This window comes from Micromys minutus (assembly GCF_963924665.1).
Source record: "Micromys minutus genome assembly, chromosome: 26".
Lineage (NCBI taxonomy): Eukaryota > Metazoa > Chordata > Mammalia > Rodentia > Muridae > Micromys > Micromys minutus.
Window position 1 is genome coordinate 840,282 of NC_137961.1, and position 11,547 is coordinate 851,828.

The 11,547-nt window shown below is 38.8% G+C and overlaps 1 protein-coding gene across 1 annotated transcript in view; it reads left to right on the plus strand.

The window, feature by feature from the left end:
• The window catches only part of JPH1 (junctophilin 1), a 135,011-nt gene extending 124,197 nt beyond the window's left edge, over nt 1-10,814 (plus strand). The window contains exons 6-7 of the transcript XR_013975565.1: nt 9,322-9,525; nt 10,485-10,814. The gene's annotated coding sequence lies outside the window, so the exon portion shown is untranslated. The remainder of the gene's footprint in view (nt 1-9,321; nt 9,526-10,484) is intronic.
• Nucleotides 10,815-11,547: the final 733 nt, after the last annotated feature.

Consider the following 11,547-nt stretch of genomic DNA (forward strand, 5'->3'; position numbering starts at 1 on the left):
TAAACAATAGTTTGCTCTCCTCAAAACCATGCATTTGTCAAAAAAGTACCTATATATGTTATACTATCAAGTGTGTTTTTGACAGAAGGAGCTTTGATTTTTAACTATGTTTTCATGATCAGAGAACCATCTACATCTAATTGCATACACCTGATGTAGGAAAAGATTTTCATAGAGTACCTTCTGGCTCCACATCAAAACTCATTTTCCTATACAAGCCACGTATTACCTTTGTCAGGCATGAACACTAATGGTTACATGTGAGTAGAACTAATATACAACCATGCAGTTGCCTTTAATATTAGAACACTGGAAAGTTAGCAGAGTTACTACAAGCTACAAAGGCATGTGCCACAAAACTAAACTAAGTATATACCCAGATTAGTCACCACTTAGCCCAATTTCCCCAGATATTCCCAGTTCTTTTCAAAGCAACATGGAAAATTCTATCAGAAATCAAGAATACCCAGAGAGAACAGACAGTTGCAGGTTAGATATCTTTTTATAAATTTTATCAAACATATGACCATATGATCAAGTGCAGGGCCTTGGAAAGGAACTCAAGCTTCATAGCAAATCCACATCTAGCCACAGATCACTTCCAACATCAGGCATGGTACAGGAAAGTCTGGACCCAGGAGGCAACTGTACAAGGTTAGACTCTTTGGTTTATAACTTGATAGCTGGGAAATCTTGAACAACTTTTAATGTGTTAAACAAATTCCTTGGGGGAGGCATTATGTTTTATTTCTTGGGACAGGGTCTCATGTAGTTCAGGTTAACCTCCAACTTGCTATGAAGCTAAAGCTGACCTTGAATTCCAAATCCTCCTATTTCCACCTCCCAAGAGCTGGGATTACCTACATGTACCACTATGCCTAAAACAATAAACAGAATTCTGTAATAAAATAGGGGCTATTTTACATTTATGTGTTTATCATATTTAATTGGCATAGAACTGTATAGATTGATGAGATACAATCTAATTTTATACATTTACATATGTGAATGGGTAGTGATCAAATGGGGTAGTTAATAATTCTGTATCCTTATATATCATTATTTGTGTTTAGAGCTTTCAGATGATTCTCTTCTTTTTCTAAAGTATGTGATAGATTGTTGTAAACTATAGTCACCCTATGATACTGCAGAATACTAGAACTCTTAACTCCATCAAATTTTGTTTTGATGCCCTAGTAAATAGCTGACCTCCATTCCTCAGATCTTTCTGTTTCTCCAACACCAATCCTATTCTCTTAAGATCAACTTTGTTAGCATCCATATGTGAGTGAGAACATATAGAATGTGTTTTTTACTCAACAACACTGCCTTCTAGTTCTACCCATTCATCCACTTTGTTGGACAAGTTTCCTAATCCCTCTAGCTTTATTTTGCTCATCATAAAACAAACCTCCTAAGCCTCTGCATGATAGCACTGCCGGTGCACAAGCACACTCAGAAGATATTAAATGTCATATAAGTGCTTCTTTCCATCACCAATATGGCCAAAAAGAGCAACAGCTACCTTTCAGGAAGTATGCTCAAGCATTGCTTGCTGGGATTAAATGTCCCTGTGTAGCCTCTTCAAACCCCTCATCTTGACCTGACTTTGAAATCAAAGGCCCAATTTCAATGATAGAATGTCTATCATCCCTTCTGGATGTGAAAGCTTTTGAATGATCCAGGGCTCCAGTCCTAGATGTATTTCTCAAAAGGGGGTCCTCTATTCCTTCCGCAGCAGAGGAAAAGGGCAAATTAGCTTTAAACATGATTCTGCTTCCTAGGGCTTTAAATTCCTCCTCCTTAAAAAGGTTTTAGCACATCAGTTTGATGTGAGCTGCTGTTAAAGCCAGCTTTTTTTCCTTCATATTTATCAAGCGAAAAATTAGCCTGATCCTCAGCTGTTGGAAGTACACTGATTCCAAAAGAGATGCCAACAAATTGTCTGAATAAAATTTGGATTCCTCACTCTTTGGTTGGGAAGCAATCCAACAGAATTCACTTTCTCATCTACTTTCTAGAATGCAATGGTCTAAGTGAACCGAAGTCCACCATCCTTGGCCATGGCAGCTTCTTCTTTCTGGTTTTACCCTGTTCACAGGTTTAAAGACCAAAACAGGTAGCAATGAAGGGATTTATGTGATAGAGTTAAGACCAAAAGGAACTGGATTCACACAGAAATAGAGCAGAAGAGCCTTCAGACAAGTAGCTTAGTCTACCATTCAATGTTCTACCCTCAGATTAGACCCTTTAGAGAAGCATTTATTTACCATGGTCTCTTCTCTGACTTATTGTCAACTGAGTTCTAATATGCAGGAAGGATAATTAAAAAATTACCATACATTGACAGATTCTTCAAATTATGGTCCATGTTCTTGGCCCTTATGACTCCCAAAGAGAATCAAACTCACTGATATCTAATCACTGAGTGCATCATTTATTATAGTCCTTCAGGGCTCTGAAAATCACCACACTCCTCTTCCCATTACCCTCATGCATGAAAAGGGTCTGTCTGGTCTCTGCCTGGTTATGTAACATTCAAGCAACCATACTTCTTTTTTTGTTTGTTTTGTTTTATTTTGTTTTATTCATAGATTTATTTATTTTTTTACTTTATATTATTACTATTTTTAACAACTTTATTTTAAGAAACAAAGATAAATATACAGATTTTAAGCATTTTTGCATAAAAGTATACAATACATTTTTGTCAGTACTTGGTTTTTTCTTTTTTAAAGGTTTGATAGTGTGATCAAGATCCCACTAGTTACAATGAGCACAAAGTACATGTAAAACAAGATGCAACCTGGAAATAGTCAAAGTTTTCTTGGTATGTAAAGATTTTTTTTTTTTTTTTACAATGAGCAAACAGTACATGTAATATAGGGTGCAACCCGGAATTTGTCAATGTGTTCTGGGTGGATAAGGATTGAGCATGACTTTTTTTTTTTTGTTTGTTTGTTTTCTTTTTTTCTTGGACTTCATACAGTCTGTGAGTTGTTTCTCGGGCAGTGCGAGCCTCTGGGCTAAGCATCCCACTATCAATGACTGCATATTATGTCTGTTCTTTTGTGACTGGGTTATCTCACTCAGGATGATATTCTCTAGATGCAGCCATTTTCTTAAGAATTTGGTTAAGTCATTGTTTCTGGTGGCTGAGTAGTATTCCATTGTGTCAATGTACCACAATTTTTGTATCCATTCATCTTCTGAAGGGCATCTGGGTTCTTTCCAGCTTCTGGCTATTATAAATAGAGCTGCTATGAACATTGTGGTGCATATATCTTTGTTGTGTACTAAGGTGTCTCTGGGGTATATGCCCAGAAGTGGAATAGCTGGGTCTTCAGGTAGTACTATGTCGAATTTTCTGAGGTATCACCAGACTGATTTCCAGAGTGGTTGTATCAGTTTACAACCCCACCAACAGTGGAGAAGTGTTCCTCTTTCTCCACAACCTCGCCAGCATCTGTTGTCATCTGAGTTTTGGATATTGGCCAATCTGACTGGTGTGAGGTGGAATCTCAGGGTTGTTTTGATTTGCATTTCCCTGATGGCTAAAAATGTCGAGCACTTCCTCAGATGTTTCTCAGCCATTCGATATTCTTCAACTGAGAACATTTTGTTTAGCTCTGTACCCCATTTTTTAATAGGGTTGTTTGATTCTCTGGTGTCTAGCTTTTTGAGTTCTTTATATACCTTGGATATTAGGCCTTTATCTGATGTGGAGTTGGTAAAGATCTTTTCCCATTCTGTTGGCTGCCATTTTGTTTTCTTGACAATGTCCTTAGCCTTACAGAAACTTTGCAATCTCATTAAGTCCCATTTCTCCATCTTTGATCTTAGAGCACAAGCCTTTGGTGTTTTGTTCAGAAAATTTTCTCCTGTGCCTATGTGTTCTAAGGTTTTCCCTACTGTCTCATCTAATAGTTTCAGTGTATCTGGTTTAATGTGGAGATCTTTGATTCACTTACACTTGAGCTTTGTACAAGGAGATAAGAACGGGTCTATTTTCATTCTTTTGCATGCTGAGTGCCAGTTGGACCAACACCATTTGTTGAATAGGCTGTCCTTTTTCCATTGAATGTTTACCGCACCTTTGTCAAAAATCAGGTGACCATATATGTGAGGGCTCATTTCTGGATCTTCTATTCTATTTCATAGATCCACATGCCTATTTTTGTACCAGTACCATGCAGTTTTCAGCACAATTGCCTTGTAATATAGCTTGAGGTCAGGGATAGTGATTCCCGCAGATGTTTCCTTGTTGTTGAGGATGGGTTTCGCTATTCTAGGTCTTTTGTTGTTCCATATGAAATTGCACATTGATCTTTCCAACTCAATGAAGAATTGGGTTGGAATTTTGATGGGGATTGCATTGAATCTGTAGATTGCTTTTGGTAGGATGGCCATTTTTAAAATGTTGATCCTTTCAATCCATGAGCATGGGAGATCTTTTTATTTTCTGAGATCATCCTCAATTTCCTTCTTTAGAGGTTTGAAGTTCTTGTCATACAGGTCCTTCACTTGCTTAGAGTCACACCAAGGTATTTCATAGTTTTTGTGATGATTGTGAAGAGTACCTTTTCCCTAATTTCTTTCTCCACAAGTTTGTCCTTTGAGTATAGGAAGGCTACTGATTTGTTTGAGTTAATTTTGTATCCAGCCACTTTGCTGAAGTTGTTTATCAGCAACCATACTTCTGAGTGCATAGTTTTCCCCCTGTTTAATTCTGTTTACTGCCAGGGCACTCCAGCAAAACCTCAGACACTCTCCTCCTCCCTACTCTTCAGTAGGTACTTGCTCATAGGTGACCAAGGCAGTAACCTACTTTATGACAAGTCAGCATACTGTGGGTAATTATAATGGAACTTTCACTGTTCTGCTCCCAGCTTGGGATTTTCTCCCTCTCCCTGGGTGTTCTGTTGTCTCTTGCTTACTAATTCCTATATTAAAGTTTTTTATTTCAAACAAAATATGAGCACACACATACACTCACACCACACACCATATATTGTCTAGCCTCAGTACTGATGGCACAGTCTCTAAAATATTTTTCAATAGTTGTTATTTGGATACTTTCTTTCAACCTAGACTATTGAACTATAGACAGGATCATTAGATTGGGTGAGCATGTTCAGGTATGTTATTCCAAGACCATCAAAGAATCCCTGTAGTTTGTATGAAAACAGAGGAAGTCCAGTTCGGCACTTTTAACCTCCAGCAAACTCTCAAGATAAAAAAGGGGTATTGTGTGGGGTAATGCCTTTGTTTAGGTGGTCTTTGAAGCAGGTACTTGCTTTACATCTGAGGCTTATGAAGTCTCTAACTCCTGCTTCCTGCATACCTGAGTGATATTAATACATGTGCATAGTTATGCCCCAGACTTTACCAAATGTTCCTGTGCTATTCAACTGCAATTATTTGAGTATTATTCCTTATGATCCATAAGCAGTAAATAAATTATGGTTCACATTCATATTTCTTTCTATATATTAGCATACAATATAGTATGTGGTTTAGAGTGAGTGATCAAGAAAAGTATGGGTCATTACTTGTTTTGTTTTTAAAGAGAAGCAGATAGCTATCTTCAGAACCATAGGATTACAGAATCAAGCTGAGGAACTAAATAGGAACTACTTAAATATGGATAACTATTCAACAAAGTAGTTAAATCTCCCTGATCTGAACAAACACCCAATAAAGTACTTACCTCTCCCTAGATCAGCAGCAGGTTCCCAGGATCCTATGAGGAATAAAAAGCTAAGAAATCAAGACAAGCTCTAGAAAGAGGTGCCCTAAAATCATGCTGAACAAGCAAATATTTGAATAAGCCAGAATCAAAATCTAAAGTGATGCTCTCTGCCTCTCGGTTTGGCGGAGGAAACATGGCTGAAGGTTCTTATCTACCAGCCTGACATCTAAGTCAGAGTCTCCTAAGGAGCCAGGTCAGCTGCTGATGCTCTGGAAGGGAGGCTAAGTTATGGAACAACGAAGGAGCACCTGAGAAGCCATTTTGAGCATATGGAACACTCATGGACTGTGTGGTCATAAAAGAGCCAAACACCAAGCAATGAGAGGAGGAAAGTGACTAGTATGCCACCGCAGAGGAAGTAGGTACAGCTATGAATGTAAGATCACAGAAGGTAGATGGAAAGTTGCGGAACCAAAGAGGGCTGGGTCAAGAGATGAGTCTCAGAAACCAGGTGTCATCTTAACTATGAAAAAGATCTTTATTGGTTGTCTTAAAGAAGAGACTGAAAAATACAACACCAGTATGGGGAAACTGAAATGATTGAAACCATGCCTGACAGAGACAAAAAGAGGGGCTTTATTTCTACCTTTGATGAGCGTGATTCTCTGAATAAGATTGTAACTGAGAAATGCCATACAGTTGTGAAGTAAGAATAGCCCTGTAGAAGCAGAAGATGGCTGGGGCTTGGTCCAGCTAAAGAGTGCAAAGTAGTTCCAGAACTTTTGGTGTGGGGTCAGAGAGGTGGTTTTGGTGGCAATGACAACTTTGGTGGAGGAAGAAATGTCATTGGTCATGGTGGCTTGGTGGTAACCATGGTTGTAGTGCACATGTCTGTTGGCAATAGGGATAACTATAATGGATCTAGTAATGGTAGAAGCAACCACAATTTGACAATTATTGCAGAAAGTCTACAGTATTTGGAACAATAAAGGGAAAAATCTTTAGGGGCAGGAGCTATGGCCCTCACAGAGGTGGAAGCCATTGCTTTGCTAAACCAAGGTGGCTATGGTGGGTCCAGCCTCAGCTGCCCTGTGATGGTGGCAGGAAGTTCTAATTACTGCCAGGAAACAAAGCTTGGCAGAAGAGAGCCAGAGAGTGACAGGGAAGCTACAGGTTACCACAGGTTTGTAAACTCAGCCATGCACAGTTGTGGCACAGCCTAGCTGCTACAAAGAAGATGTGTTTTAGACAATATTCATGTTTGTGAGTAATTGTGTAACAGGCTATTTTAGTTTCCATTCAGGGGTAAGTTAGGGCATTCCAACAAAGAGTTTATCTTAGAACTTTTCACCCCTGCTGTTGATTACTAAACATAATAGTATAATCAGGATGTTGAATAAATGTGTTGTTTTTTATGTGCTCTATAAACTTAGTATACGCTGAAGCCATCTTGGTCAAATTTCCCAACAGTATGAAGCTAGAATTCCTTCAGGGTGGTGCCAAGTTGCATTTGTAATTTATTTATGATTGTTTGGGTAGAGAAACCATTGTCTTTAGAAAGCTTGGGGTAGTTAAACTGCCAGTTACTGTAGTGACTAATGAGTTTTACCATTGAAAAGGTCATCCAAGCAAAATCACAATTCACTTATAAAATGGTTGTTGGCACATCCTAGGCAATATCAAAAATAGTGGTATCAATAAAATAATAACATATGGGAATGAATCTTGTTTGAGTCTATGAATCCCATTATCATGTATAATCAATAATTTCATTCTCTTGAAAAGATATAAATCAACAAAGCTAACCATTCAAAAACATTGGCCTTCATTTCTTCCTTGAAAATGCTCTCTAGAACACTGAATTTTCTGAATTTAGACAAAAGGGTTCAGGATAATGCAGCTCTTGGGTAAAGCTAAAGGTTTAAGGAATGGCTCACAGAGCAGGGACAGCCTGGAGAAGATAAAAGCAGAGGACTCCTTTTTCTCACCAACAGCTAAAAAAGGAGGAAGTGGGAGATAAAGTTTGTGTGTGCTGGGTCGTAAGGGATAGATGTGAACTAGAGGATCAGATGTCAAGGCAGCTATCTCCATTAGACAGCCAAACACTTGGGATGGTCACACTGAGGAGAACAGACTAAACCTTTCAGTGTGGTAAAATGCAAGGCTAGACCATTTAGTGCTGTGACCCCAGGCACTAATGTAAGTATATGAATCCCTTCATACAATTAAACACTCCAAGTCACTTTTAAATGTGTCCATAATTTAATAATTTAAAACATCTTCTGCCATGCCTCCTCTCAGTTCCTGATGACCCTATAGTATAGGCAATAGTCGTTCAGTCACTTCAAAGAGTGCTTGGGGATCTGAAGGGTTCTACAGGTGTCACTCCACTAGCCCCTGTACCTCTTAGCATTCAGGACACAGGCTTTCCTGCTTTGTGAATTAAAAGACATGAAGGATAACTTTAAAATATGTCATGACTCCATCAGTATTAGTTATTGTAAGTGAACCTTTCAAATATCAGTAGTCAACCAGGCACCAAGGGCATTCTTGCTGGGAAACGAGAGTAACCCTTTTAGGGCATTCATTGCTACTTCTGTAGGCATTCATTTTTGGCCAGAAGCTGTAATCTTGTGGAATTCTCTAGCAGTTGAAAAAAATGTACATTGGTTCCTTTACTTTCACCAAAATAAGACAACTCAGAGTATCTCTGGTGACAGTATTTTTTGTCTTCTGGATTTCATTACAGTTTCACTTCTTTTTAGAATTACATTTTCCTATAACAATTAAGAAAACAAAATCAAGCTGGGTGGTGGTGGTACACACCTTTAGTCCCAGTGCTCAGGAGGCAGAGGCAGGCAAATTTCTATGAGTTCAAGGTCAGTCTAGTCTACAGAGTGAGCTCTAAGATACCAAAGGCTCCATGAAGGAACGCAATCTCAAAAACAAACAACAACAACAAAAAAAAAAAAAAAAAAAAAAAAAAAAAAAAAAAACCCACAATCATGAAGTTATGAATGCCAGATTTCTGATGTCTCATTTTAGTTGCTTGACACTAAATCAAATGGGCAAAACTGAAAATAAATGATCAATTTCCCACCTCCAGAAAGTTGCCTCAGGCTTGTTGTGGTGCACACCTGTAATTCCAGCACTAGGAAGGTAGTGGCTGGGGTCTACAACCATCTTAGCTACACAGTGAGTTTGAGGCCAGCCTAGAAAACATGAGACCTTGTCAGGAAAGAAAAGAAAATAGACATCTCAAGGAAAAGCTGACAATGGTGTCATCTTAGAGCAACTGTTGTAATTCCAGAAAATCTATTTTTTGTTTTTTTATTTATTTATGTATGTATGTATATTTTTTATTGAAAAACTTTATTTTAAAAAAAACAAAGATAAATGTACAAATTTTTAAGGATTTTTTCATAAAAGTATACAAATACATTTTTAAGGTTGTAATTAAGTATTTGTGGGTACATATACATACACATAAGTATATATGTAACAGTAATATAGGAAAAGAGGGTATTAATTTGAGGGGATAGGAGAGAAACTGGGAGGGGCTGTAGGGAGGAAAGGGGGATGTGATACAGTTCTATTTTAATTAAAATATATTCTTTTTTTTTTTCCAGAAAATCTTTTAAATGTCGACTTTGTGCCCAGAGATGTCATCCTACAATCCCACAGCATGTTGGGATTTTTATTTGTAGCAAATCTCCAGGACTTCTCCTTGCAGAAAGTTTTCTCATCTGTCTTCCTGTCTCCTCTTCTTCTGATAAATTATAAGCAAGTACATACAGATGCTACCGATACATCCATTGTCCTCATGTATAAAGGTGAATATTATTCTAAGTGTGACCCCTAAACTTGAGTGTTTAATTCCCAGCAAAGTTCCCTTCACAATTATTTTCATATCTTAAGTTCTTAAGAATGACTTCCTCTCTTCTTCCCTGCTCACGCAGCTCTTTCTGTCTGCATTTGGTGTGAGTCATGAGTCAGATGTGAAAAGGACCCTCTGTAGAGACCACACTCCTGTTATAGGTACATGATGACCTGTTGTCAATGATGCAGGAATGTACCCTAAGCCATTATAGTAGGTCAGAACAGAACAGTATGTCTGGTTCTGGAGCTGATTCCCTAAGGGGAAATGGATGTGTATCCGTGCCAAGGACACCATTTCCATTATTTCTAAAGCTTCCCACCTGCCCCTTGCCTTCTCATCCACTTTTCTCTCTTCATCTCCTTTCCAATTTTGCCACTTCAGAAGCAATCAGCTGTGCAGCCAGTGGAATTGAAGGTATCACTGACAGATAGGAGCCACCAAAGTGCCACAGCCTCAGTCCACATAAGTTTTCCCAGGGCCATGGGACTCCATTGTTCCCTGTTGTGTTAGTCTATGGCATGACTCTCAGGACAATTTGCCTTGTTCTGTTATTTCAAAGGTTGTGAGAAAACAGCTCTTTTCTTTTCTTACATAATGTCCCCTCCCCCACCTCAGTATACAGAGCCCATTGGGTGAGGGAATATGCTCAAAAATATCCCTTTCCCTCCAGGGCCTGAGACACTAGTGTCAGTCCAGTGACCTGGGACAACTCAAACCTCTTCTATTTAGACAAGTTTTCCTCATTTGCATGGTTCTTTAGTCCAGCAAACACATATCAAACTTACCTTGGGATTTCTCAACCCAAAGCTAAGGTTATCTTCTCTGCCTCCTACCCTCCTGGCATCCCTAGGCAAGAAAAGAGGTCCAGGGAAATATCCTGTAACAATGCAGTATTACCTGTTCGATCTCTAGGTGAACCTCAGCTAAGTGACAAAGTCGGGAGAACCTAAAGTTGCCTCTGGAGAAGCTGAGCATCATGAACTGGAAAAGAGCTTCACATAAGAACCTTGGCCTTGGAAGCATAATTAGACTTAGAACACAACTGCTTTTTATCTGAAGCTGCTTTGAGACAGGGGTTTGGAAGACTTTCTGCAATGGTGGAATAAAATGAACCAATGACAAATTTCTCGAGTCAGGAGAAAGTGGGAAGATGGAGTAATCTCCATCCATCCGCAGACCTTTGTAGTCCTCAAAAGTGAGTAAGAGAAGTCCAGCAGTACAGATAACTAACTGTACATAAAGGAAACAACCCACCAGAAAGATATTTATAATATAGATCAGTGTTCTAACAATCCCAGAAGGAATAAAGATATGCTTTGTTGCTGTTTTCTTTTTTTCCCCAACATATATTTTTATTAACAACTTGGAAACTTTATACAATGCATTTGATCACACTCTCTTGCAATTTCTCCTAGGTCCACCCTCCCCACCCCTAAAAAATACACCAAGTTTAATCTGCATTGCCTATATACTCATTAGAGCATGTAATAAAAGTATTCTAAAGAGACCCTTCTGTTTCCCTTTGGCTGTTGGACTGTTGAAATAATGGGCTCTCAGAAATTGCTTCATTATGCATGCTTCTTGCCCTCTATGTAAACTGAAACCTCATGACAGAACACTAATGATGCCTTGGAGGGGCCACTGGGCCTCTCTATTTCTTTCTTTTCCCAAAGTGGCCACATTCAATACATCTCCTTTCTCTGCTTTTCACTAATATGTTGTCTCACTAGTTGGTCTATTAAGGATGAGCATCTCAGTCTAGCTTGTTAGGATTGCCTAGGCCCAGACCCTCTTCATAATTCTGGTAAAGAGACAAGGGCAAGGCTAGGCTGGGTGAGTAAACCTATCAGAGATCTCTCTAATGATTAAAGTTACAGCAGGGCATAGGCACTGTCCTAGAACATGGGCAGCCTCAGACAAGGCTCTTGGGGGGGGGGGCAAATTATGAAAACTGTGAGTATAGAGAAACCATAAG